The sequence below is a fragment of the Rhodnius prolixus genome, unplaced genomic scaffold (genome assembly GCF_049639745.1).
Source record: "Rhodnius prolixus isolate KJV_2025 unplaced genomic scaffold, Rpr scaffold_1, whole genome shotgun sequence".
NCBI lineage: Eukaryota > Metazoa > Arthropoda > Insecta > Hemiptera > Reduviidae > Rhodnius > Rhodnius prolixus.
The window spans coordinates 11,895,809-11,907,648 of record NW_027411581.1 but is presented as its reverse complement, the minus strand read 5'-3'; the positions used below and the strand labels follow the sequence as shown (position 1 = coordinate 11,907,648).

At 32.3% G+C, this 11,840-nt stretch overlaps 1 long non-coding RNA gene across 1 annotated transcript; it reads left to right on the top strand.

Moving 5' to 3' along the window:
* The first annotated feature begins 17 nt into the window (after positions 1-17).
* On the top strand, positions 18-4,470 carry LOC141454612 (uncharacterized). Its single transcript, XR_012458820.1, has 3 exons — positions 18-173; positions 3,749-3,946; positions 4,101-4,470. It is a non-coding gene; the product is annotated as an uncharacterized lncRNA (long non-coding RNA).
* Positions 4,471-11,840: the final 7,370 nt, after the last annotated feature.

Below are 11,840 nucleotides of genomic sequence, written 5' to 3'. Positions count from 1 at the left end.
ACTAATGTTATTATGCATAACTAATGAAAATTATGCATAAATAATTAAGAAACAGTGATTTTGCAAATCGATTAAATTAATATCAACTTTAACAGAAAAAAAGACTAAAATTATGAAGTATGGTTAATATCAAAGGGAAAACAGGTGCCGAATAAGGAAGTACATTGACCTAGGTAAGTACCATCCAACGACACTGACCTAGTTAATGTTGACCTTCAGGAAGACACCTCAATGCCGCTGAGTATCTGTTCTGCACATTAACCACTCTCATCTCCACCTTTGAACGACTCTACTAAGTTATTAATTATATTTTATTATTTCTTAATTAGCAAACATTAATTAAACAAACAGAACCGTTGTTTCACACGTAGTTTTACTTATTGCAATCATTATTATGGCCAAATTTTGCTACTACACTTTTAGCTCTCCTACAATTTTTTAAAATGCAATTAACTGGACTTGATTTGTGCATGCTTTGAGACTTTCATTCATGACATGTTCTCTCCTTGAAATAAGATACCTTCAGTTACTCTTTTAGTAAATGAAGATGAAAATGAATGGCGACGAACAGAACTGCATTCAAGTTCAAAAAAAAAAGACCCTAGATGAAGAAATTTAATATTGCATGGAGTAAATTTTGAAAGAATTTGATATGGCTCAAAAAATGAAATACCGTTAACTGTCCTTCATCTCGGCAGCTTCTCAGAGAGAGAAAGTGCGCCAAAGACTTCAAATGACGACACATCTAAAACAAAAACGAAACAAAAAATCACGTAATCCTGTAATCGTTCTATTTAAATATCTTAATTCCTGCAATTGTTCAAATAGGCTCATGGCTACGTTTTCTATTCTAATCGCAACAAAAACCTATTTTCGCGGCGAAGAAATTTTCTTTAAAAAAAAATCTCTAAAGAATTTTCATGTTCTTGTCATTTACTAAGCGATGCGAAAATTAAAATATTGCACAAATGAATTAACGTTACTTTGAGGATGAAGATTGATTCTTCAGCAAATTTTATTCTTCTTCATTTAGAAATTTACCATCCTATTGTGTAAAGAAGATATGAGAGATGAGTTTGTGATGATATCAGGGGGAGAGAAACTACCCAATCGTATCCTCTTAAGTCTCTACTGACAATTTTTCTCTAAATTATTGACATCTTCCTCGAATGTCGCGTAAAATCTAAATATACAGTACAAAAATACAGTACCAATTATTTATACTTTAAATAAATTTGTTGAGATAATTTTAATTTCAAGGGTTAAGTGGCCCTACGTTACAAGTTCTCTATTGAAGATATAATTGAACATTTTTGTCTCCATTTGAAATTATGTTTCAACTATATTAACCATCTTTAAGTTTGAAATAACGTACCAAATGAGAAAATCGTAGCCTACTTAACAGTCTATTAATAGTTTAACCTTAAGTACCCTCTGTAATTATGGATACTCTTTCCATCTTGCCTCTACCTAGAAATGTGAAAGGATACCAGAAATGTGGCGATCAATTTGTAGTAATTAACTTTAAATAAAATTATACTTTCTCTTTTGCTTGAAAAAAGAAATATTGCAATCTGTGTTGTCAATTTGAGTTTTCTCCAAAATTGCAGTATAATACATTTTCTAGCTAGCTAGAATGTTTAGGAAAAAGTATGTGACTGAGAGATGCTGTATATAAAACGAACGGAAATTCAATCCCTTCTCGAGGTTAAAAACATTAGTCTGATACAGAATCAATCTTCAAGAAGTTCAGGGTTCTACCAAGTTCAAAAATATACTTGATTGATGTAAAAATGGGGAATGCTTCTTTTTTGTGTGACTTCTATTAACTTGTTCTGACTTCAAAATTCTTGAGGAGTAGTTCTTGATAACTCATCCTTCGGTTCGGATGTGTAACCTCCTCATAATATGTTCTGATTTAGTAAGGAAGTGTGCAATTTGTGAGTTTCTCTTTTGTGGTTACTCTCAGTCGCCAGAAATGACAATCTGCTGCTTTTTTATTGTTAAATTATGTAAATATGTGGTTCAAGCAAATTTACGTCTCTAGTAAAATTAAATAAGGTAGGATCTTTGACTTTGCATGTCGACTCTAATGTACTTCTGTTGCCAAATCAACTTTTGGTACAACTTTGGACTCGTTTGTCTAGATTCTATGCAATTGACAACTACTCACAGCATCCATTTCGACGGACGAGGTTAGTAAAACTCTCTGCGACTTCATGAACTTCTCTCAAGTATTTGATTGAATCCTTTGATACGCTTTTGTGGTTTAAGAAAAAGTCCAACTGTTACTTTTTTTCCCCTCAATGATCAAAAAATCATCAAACATGTGATTGTAACAAAAGGAAATTTCTAGCATTTCTTCTTTAAATGAAAATGCGGAAAACACATTTAAAAAATCAACTGCCCGAAATAACGGAAATCCCAAATGAATTTTCTGTGAGTTCTTTTACCTTCACACAATGTTTTAAAAAAATTAAATTCTTATTTTTTATGGTAATTTTTTAATTGATATTCTCCTACAATCTGGCGCAACAACCCAATCTGTCATGAACGTAAATCTGTAACAGGAAATATGAATAAAAGATCAGGAGAACTCCATCCATACATAATGTTTCTTGGGAATACACATGTGTACATGATTCCCCACTTTCTGCATGTACGGGTCAACAAAACGTGCTTGCTAGCGGCAGAAATTGAAAAGATCAAGTTGCTAAAATACATTTTTTTGTTACACTGATATTATTTTTGCCTCTAGTGACTATAACGAGATATTTAGACACTTTTGTACATTATTCCCGATGTTTAATATTAGTATGAAAGTAAACTAGTGACTAGGTATACCAAAATTATAGTTTTTATTAGGAAATGAGGCAAAGCTGTGTACATGAGGGATTCACACCAGTTCTTTGGTTCTGTACTTATGTCAGTAACATTTGAAAAAGAAGCGAAGAAATAAAATTAAAATAAGAGAATCTTATTAAATAACTCAACACTCAAATTTTAATAACTTTGATAAAACATTTCTGGACCTTGTAATTTGCTTTTAACTGAAGGCAGAATTGCTTTACTGATGAAATGTCTGCTTCTTACAAATATTAGATAGATTCTGCTCTACATCGCTCTCTCTTCGCCGTCCTGCTGAAACCACCATTGATCACGTGATCAATATGAATTTAATGGAATAACCTCTAAGCAAAGATAATCACTTGTAACAATAATAGAAATATAACTAGAATTTTTTTTGTTTCAATTTTTTCCTAAGAATACCCATAAAACTGGGGCACAAGTTGAGGATTGTTTTTCATTTCCTATCTGACCAAACCTAAACACATTAATAAACAAAAAAGTCTCACATTGCAAGAAACCAACGATACATTGTCTAGTATTTGCAAAGAGATTTTGCTGGGTGAAAGGAAAAATTGTAGAGGATGTACTAATAAGGTTTTGGAATCAAAATTACTGCAGCATATACATGAAGCGTCTTCCTTTCGTTTTCGTAGCACTCCGTTGCCCCACAGTTCCCCGAAAGGAGTGCAAACTGCGCAAAAATGCAGGAGGTTCACATACTAAGCTGCTGCATTCAGGTCGTAGTAGTGGAAAGTCTGTAGCTTCCTTAATTGGTAAAAGTACAATTCAAACTACATTTGTTTGCAGCAAACATTGCTATAAACAAAAATAAATGAAGCAAAGTATTCTTATTTTCACAAAATATTCAGGGTATTTGGTGTTTTTTGCATGCAAACAGGTAACTGCGCCTCTGATTTCTGCTGATTGTCCGGTAACATTTCTGATCATCTGAGTTTCTTGAAATTTAACATGTATAAACTGCTGATTTAATTGGAGCCTTAATTGGAAATCATGTTTTAAGAAAACCAACTAAGAAGTTGCCGTTTCGGTAGCGATTTCAACCAATTTCTTAGAGGTGATTCTCGAAGAGGACGAGGTGACTTTTTTTTGCACGTTTCCATTGGTCAGACAAATTATGTGCACATACATTTCTTGAAAAGTTTAATAAAGAATACAAAAGTAAACTTAAATTATTTACTTCCATTAAGTAATTGTGTCATTAATAAAATGAATTGTAAATATTTTTTCAGAGTTTTTGGTCACTCTGAAATGAATGGCAACATTGTAGCTGAATCGCCAGCAATGCAGGCGTCTGTGATGAGATATATGTCTTCAGGAGCATGTAAAGTTCATCATTTAACAAAGACAGCAACTCGAATGGACGGCAATTGCAAACAATAAGTTGTGAAGTTATGAAGGAAATTGTGAAAGCATTTCTTTCAGATCCGCTCAGAGAGAGGAGGTGCTAAATGGAGAATAGGGTCACACGTGGTTACCTCGTATTAACAGTAAATAAAAGGATAAATGTAGAATTGAGGACGATACTTAAATAAGGAGTAAAGTTCTGCTGTGCTTATTTGAATTTGAATTGAACCTGAATGCAGCGAATGAACAAAAAGAACACTTATTCAAGATTTATTAAATATTAGATTGGTTTCTGTTACTATGTTAAATTGTTACTTATCTAAAGCTGAAATACCTAGCAATAGAACGAGTATTCAACTTAACCATTTCCTATAAATAGAATATCAAACGTCGTAGTCATTTAGAATTATTTATCAACGACAGATTATTGGAATGAGTATACCTTTGACTGTAAGCTGTTAATTACTAATGCTATGCATATATTTTTTAAATATTACTTAAATATAATACATTCAAATATTACATTAATAGCATTCTTCTAAATTCTGCCCACTAAAATAACTTTACTGGCTAGCATAAAAAATGTTGCCGTTTACTTCCCTCGTAAATTCTGTCAGTAGATAGACACTCAGCTATTCTAAGATCGTACATAACTCGGATGGCTGAAACACTGGCTTTCCCGTCTAATCAATAGAAGATACTCAGACCGTTTCTGTCTTTATCTTCTTAAGCGGAAGTAATAAATCTCATTTTCAGATAGTTTATTTTTTCAAAAATTTACGTTTTAAAAGTGTACAGGTTAGAGTATATTGTACAAAGTATAAATTCAAATATATGGAATGTAATAAAACTTTTAAAGGCATTTTTACTTACAATTTAATCGCTATTTAAAAAGACATAAAATTTGGTATGTAGACTCATACGACTTTCTCTTTAGTAATTAAATTTTCAATGTTTCATTGGGAAATGCTTTTCACTTTTAGTTTTTTTCCAGATTTTCACGAAAACCCCTTCCTCTCTTTGATTTTATTTAAACGTTGTATACTTATACCGTACACGTAAATCTGGAACTTTTATTTGAACCATTTTCACCAGATCTAATTGGCCAAAAAGAACTTTGCTTTCAAAAGACTGAAGCATCTTCTAATCTTCCCTCTTTCTTCTTATCCAAAATTATCGATCGTGGGTGTGCGATTAAACATTCTGACCATCTTAAAAGGTGCCTTGTAGCATCTTTTTTCTTTAACTTTGGTGCAATCGCCTGAGAAGAACACCTGTTCGTCTAAATCACTTTGATTTTCTGGTCATCATTTTCCTTGGCTTTCGGCAAACAAAACCTCTTGTTCTAATTGGCACGCTAACTTACCGTTGGAATTGGTAATTCCTTTAGTAAGTCAGTATTGGTCTTATCTTAACTTTATTAATTTAGTTATAAGGCAATACATCTTTATTGTAAAATTTTATGTCTAGATTTTTCTATTTTCGTTTCACAATTGAAAATACTTGAAAAATTAATAAAAGCTTCCTGCCAACTTGAGAACACTTTTCTAACTTTCTTAGCAACATGGATAACAAAAGAAAAGACTGAGAGAGAATGTAAAAAGAAGCATTTTCCGTGTGCTGTCAAGTCTACTTCAACTTTTCAAGAAGTCAAGCCAACTACACCAAGCACCGCCTCCATACTGAATACCGAAGTTAATAATAATTTAATTTCCTTCCGTTCACCCACTATGATACATAAATATCAAATTTTTTATTCCTTTATTACACTTTAATGTCAAAAAGGAAAATAAGGAAAAACAGTTACTTTATAAGTAGTATATCAGCGCTCTTTTGGGATGATAGCTGTTGGCATTTTCATTTCCCTGATTACAAAAAAGGAAAAATAGTTATTTCTTTTGTTTCGGGTATAAATCAACCAACATTTCCAACCAGTTCTACTTTAAAACTCAGAAAAAGGGCGTTTTTAAGCTTTAGATCAACTGAGGCTTAGTTTTCAACTTTTTTAAATGCTTTAGTGGTACATAAAGTTGTTCCTATAATGAGTACAGTGATGTCCTAGAATTGGCCTCTCATCCTAACTTAATTAAGTGCAGTTAGGGTTGGAATATTCTTCCAACTTAAAAATTTTAGTTAAACATTTCTCTCGAAAACATCATACTGGTTATAAAGCCTTCAGATGAGAACTTAACTTTACGTCACCATAAGCACTTTAAAGTTTTCTGGAAAAATGCTGCAAAATAAAAGTAGGTAAATAGACCTTCATTCATGTTTTGTGTAATTCAAAGATTCAAAAAGATTCCATGAAACTGGAAAATCTATTCAATAAATAGAAACTTCCAGCCAACCGAATTACTTGCACTTGGAACATATTTAATACGGTAATTTTCAGACTTAGTCATTTAGAAAATGTCCCTTCACATTCCCCAAAAGTGAGTTTTTCCGTGAAAATGATTCAAATAAGAGTTATAGATAAATGAAATTAATATATCAAGTATCGTTGATTTTATCCTCGTCGCATGTTAATTTCATCACCTGGTTGTGGACTTTCATGCACCATCAGAGGTAGTTTAATCAGTTTGGATTAGAGATTTATTGATGAAAAGCCGCAGCCGATCAAGGTTGCAATAAACATGCGAGGCTTGGCCGATAAAATCAAAGATATCATCCTGCACTGCGGACCAAACCACATTCTCAATAATGTACCAAGATTTAAGAGAATAGTGTTCAAATTTTTTTTGGAGTAAAATTTTAAAAAAAACGTCATATGAATTCAGTAAAACTGGTTCTGTTGACTTTGATTTTGCCCATAAGTTTATTGTCGCTTCCAGACAACTTTACCAATATAGAATTTAAATTTTTCTGCGATTTATCGTTTTTGGTTTATGCTGGGCCAAATCTTAACATACTTGGGTGTCTCAAAAATACGTGTGCGTCATGATCCAAGTTTTTTTCTAGGAAAACGCAAAAAACTAAAATATGCCAATTGTAACACATTTTTTTAATGACAAATTTTGACTTTAAAGAGGAATTCTAGGACGCGTAACTTCCCTAAACCTTTTTTATAGATTTCACTTTGTTTTTAGTAACATTTAGTAGTAAACTGATGTTTAAGAAAATGAGTTTGTAAGAAATAGTCGTGTTAGTTCCAAAAACAGAATTTTTTTTGTTGACGAATGAATGAATGTACGAGTTCGATTTTGACCCCCTGTGGTGTCAAAGCATAATACACGGTAGAATTAAGCGTTTAGTCTATAAAAAGTTTAGAAATTGATCCCATTAACTTTAAATAAAGAAACGGAGGGAGATATTCGATTAATTTAATTTTACGACGCTTTCATCTTAAGATTAGCCTTCACCTCTGGCTTTGGAGGTAATCAGTAAAATTTGCAAACGATTAGCACTCAGGATTTGAAATATTAAATCTTTTTATAAAAGTTTACGATGGAGTTTAAAGTTCAAAGATAATATAATTAGCTAAATACTTGGAAGTTCTCTACACAATTATCACACTTTATCTTTTATCTTAATGACACACTCACAGCTGGAGAGTTTAATGACTCGTTAATTGGCTGGGATTAACCTCATTGTTGGGTACGCACGACAATAAAGCAAAATGCGTGTAAATCTCGGTTTTATTTACTTCCTTATTTTGTGGGACTTAAGAGAAAAATATTTTTTTCCCATTCTTTTTGTTTTGTTTAATTTTTCAAATAATACAACACTTCTTAAATAAAACAAAGGTGAATCTAAGTCACAGATTGTGATTCTTCAGGGCATAGCGCCACAAGTAGTGAGATAGCGAGTGTTGGAAGAAGAATCGACTGAATGCTGGAACACAATGGCTGGAGATCTGCTTGTTTAGAAGTTTGCAATTTCTGTCAATAAACTCCCAAAAGTAGGTTTTCAATGGTTAATTAATATTTTTGCATTCACCGCGGGAAATAATGAAATAGATGCATCACGGTGGAAAGACTCATTGTAAAACTAGAATAAATTTCTCCTGAGTCCAGATGAGCAATCGGACGGTACACTGAAGCACGGGTCTATTAACTTCAGTAAAGTAAAAAAAAATTGCTTGAACTCAGAGATCTAAAACTAAATAATTTTTAAACAAAATGATGTTGTACGTATGTACCAGAAATCAAGAATACTCCCCTGATTGCAGAAATAATTCCAATAATTTACATCACTCATCTCAGTACAGTTTAAAGACCTTCGGACAGATACTATCGACCAAATAACTGAGCTATTAACCGTACGACCTTGTGCTCTTTGTTGCCTTGTTAAAATCCTTCATCAGCCAATCAAAAAAATCTGGTGTGAGACACGCATATGAGGCTCTCTCTCTTACTGCAATTTACGTAGCGTAATTGATGTTTTTTTTTTCGATTTGTACTAAATCTTTAGTTACTGTTAAGTAAATATGTGCTGTGCTTCTTAATGGGTTCAGCTTGCGTTTGTGATCATGGCTACCTAAGGCTTTGTTTGAAGCCTTTCTAAATTGAAGCACACTTCGAAGCCATTGCCACAGTTTTGGTGAACCAGAGAAGCATAATGTGTAGATATTCCTTATCGCTATAGCTCAACACTTGACCCATGAATGTGAAACTTCTTGCCCCCCCTCCGTATCCCTAAAAGAGAGGAGCGTCACCAAGTGCTACTGCTATCCTTTCGACAGGGTTTGCATATCTGGCTGCCGTTCCCTAGTTTTGATTTACTTTGTTTCCGAGAGAACTGGGGATAATAACTTAATGCCAATAACATCGCACTACAATGACTTTTCTTTTAGTTATTGTCAAGGTTCTAACTAATAATTTTTCTACAAATTCGAAACATCAAATACATTTTTAATTCATTCTAACATTATGCTAAAACCTTACACGGTTCTAAACATATTTTCGAACACTATACCAACTTCTTTCTGAACCTATAAAGGTATCCTTGGGAAAGATCGCCTTTAACAGACTATGTTTTAATAACCAACATCATATACATTGCACAATTAATTTGCCATCTACAACTTTGTTATCTGAAGGTCAGATCCCAATAAAGAATTTACCCTCATTAACCTTTATTAGTTGTCCATTATAAGAGAAATTAACCAACATTACATTCATTATGGCAGTTATCATTTTGATTCAATAATACTTGGAAGATTTCACTGAAAATGTAGATACGACATAAAACGTACATAAAACCTTAACGAAATGAAACTAATGAATATGTTGAAGCAAAAGTTTAGGATAAAACAATTGTTGAAAATGAATGAATAAAAATAGCTATTCATTTAAAATTAAAAACCAAAATATTAGATAACTAATATCATTAAATTCGAAATAGGTTAATACGCATATAGGTTCCTGCTTCGAGGTACTAGACAAAAAGTTAAATATCTGTTTTTTTTTCAGATTTTTTCAGGTTCAGCAGATTTGAAATAGCTTAACCCCTCATGGGTGGTAATTGGTCAGCGAACAAAAGACATCATCTGTCGATAGTACTAGTCCTGATTACTGCTTACAGTGCGTCATACTGATTATAGATAGTTCATTGATATTGGTTGGGCAATCTCTGTTGAGCTATCACTGTCTAATGATAAAAAAAAAGCGTCACTCTGACCTACTGCTGGAACCACTAGCTAGCAAAGAAAGAAGCATGATGTAAGTTTGAACTACATTAAATAATATACCAAAACAGGACAATGGGGTTTATGGTTATGATATTGAAGGCTACAGTGCATCTTGAAATGGACGAGAAGAAACTAGACGTAGATTAGATGAAGGCAGACTTTGCCAAAGCAGATAATGCCCAATCGTTGAAGATAAAAAGTTTGAAATTGTTAGAAAATTATTTGACTAGGACAGCAAATTTCCAATAAGGTTAATTCACTTCTGCCACATATGTACCTTTGTAAAGAAAGACCTTAGATTTTTGTTTTTGAAAACTTGGTATTTATGGGGTCTCTATTTTTTAAAGTATTCGAAAAGCTGCTGTAAAAAAATAAAAATGAACAAACAAAAAATGTGAGAGATTCATATCATTAAATAAAATAAGTTATAATTTAAATTAAAATAGTTTAAAAAATGAAAGTTTTTATTAAGTAAAAGAGGTACTAAAATATATTCTAACTGAGAAAATACTTCAAGAATATTTTAGATAGAGCGACTTTAAATTAAATTCTGATTGACCGATGGACCGGCCAGAATTAGGATCTGATGGAGATGGCAGACTGTTCCGCCGACCTGGCCCATTTTAATGGAAAGCTAGTTAAACTTCTCCTCTATCAGTTAAAGTGTCAACTATGAGAGGACAAGAACTAAGTATAAAACAAATTTGTTGTGATTTATCTACTCAGATTGTTAGAAAAAGTTTATTTAAGCTATTGCTAAATAAATATTACAATGTATTACAATGTATATATAAATATTACAATATATATATTACAATAAATGATCTTCCTGAACATAACGTTTTATTATTAAGAACCTATCCACCAACAGCCAATCAAGAACTATTTAAAAAATAAATAAATAAATAAAATTTCAAGTTTTGGGTTTTCTTAATATTTAACAAAATCCAGTTGTATTCGAAAAACCTCAAATTTCACGTAGTTTCAGTAAAATAAATTCTATTTATTTTGCTCTATGATCTGTTTCTCTAGGAAATTAACACAAAGTCTGGCGTTGACACTTAAACCCACTATTTCTTTCAGTTATTCTCGAGTTACTATCTCACCCTGAAGTCCCTGAAGAATCTCTCTTAAAATCGACCTTATCAATACATTTAACGCCACTGACTTTTCCGTGTTATTTTTATTTCTAACCAGATTTTTATCCAGTATCAGTGAGATTCATTTAGATTTGTGTACAGAATTTTGGCTGTAACTAGGTTTCTATCATTTCTTACTGTTGCTGTCTCCATAATTTTCAACAGGATCTCTAACATTTCGGCTACTGTGGCACCTTCTTATTGAAACTATTTGTATTAAAGTAGATGTAAAGTAAAGACTATGTTTTCAAAAGTGTTTTACTTTAATTAGGTAAACGTGTAGTACCAACTGCTTATACTGTAATCATTTTTTTATTGTATTTATAATAGTTTTTACTAGATAGTGGCACTACCATGACGCAGACTATGTACAACTAATTATTCCAAATACAACTCCATTTAAGACTCCATCATCGCATCATCATCTATTACATCATCTAGTTTATAAATTATAACTAAATATTCAACATAATAAACTAATTAATTTAGTACAGAAAGTTACAGGAAACGGTCAGCATATGTTTGGCAAAGAAAATTACAGTAAATATTATGTCCTTAGGATTTCAAGGATATTGGCCAGAAGTCTGAGGATTATAATAAGGATTAGGCAGAACTTCAATTTCCAACTCATTCAACTTTAGGACAATTATTTGTGAAACATATGGCCGAGCTTTGTCAAGCAACCGGATCGGAGCTTTTCTGTTGTCTAACGCTGGTTGTTGGTTAATTTTTATTATTCATTTCGTCGATTTCTTAAAACTACGTTTCTTGTAACTTCACTGGTTTTGAAAGATGTTTAGCGGAAGACATCCTTTGCCGTCTAATAAAAAGTAAGCATTTTTGTTAATGGATTTTGA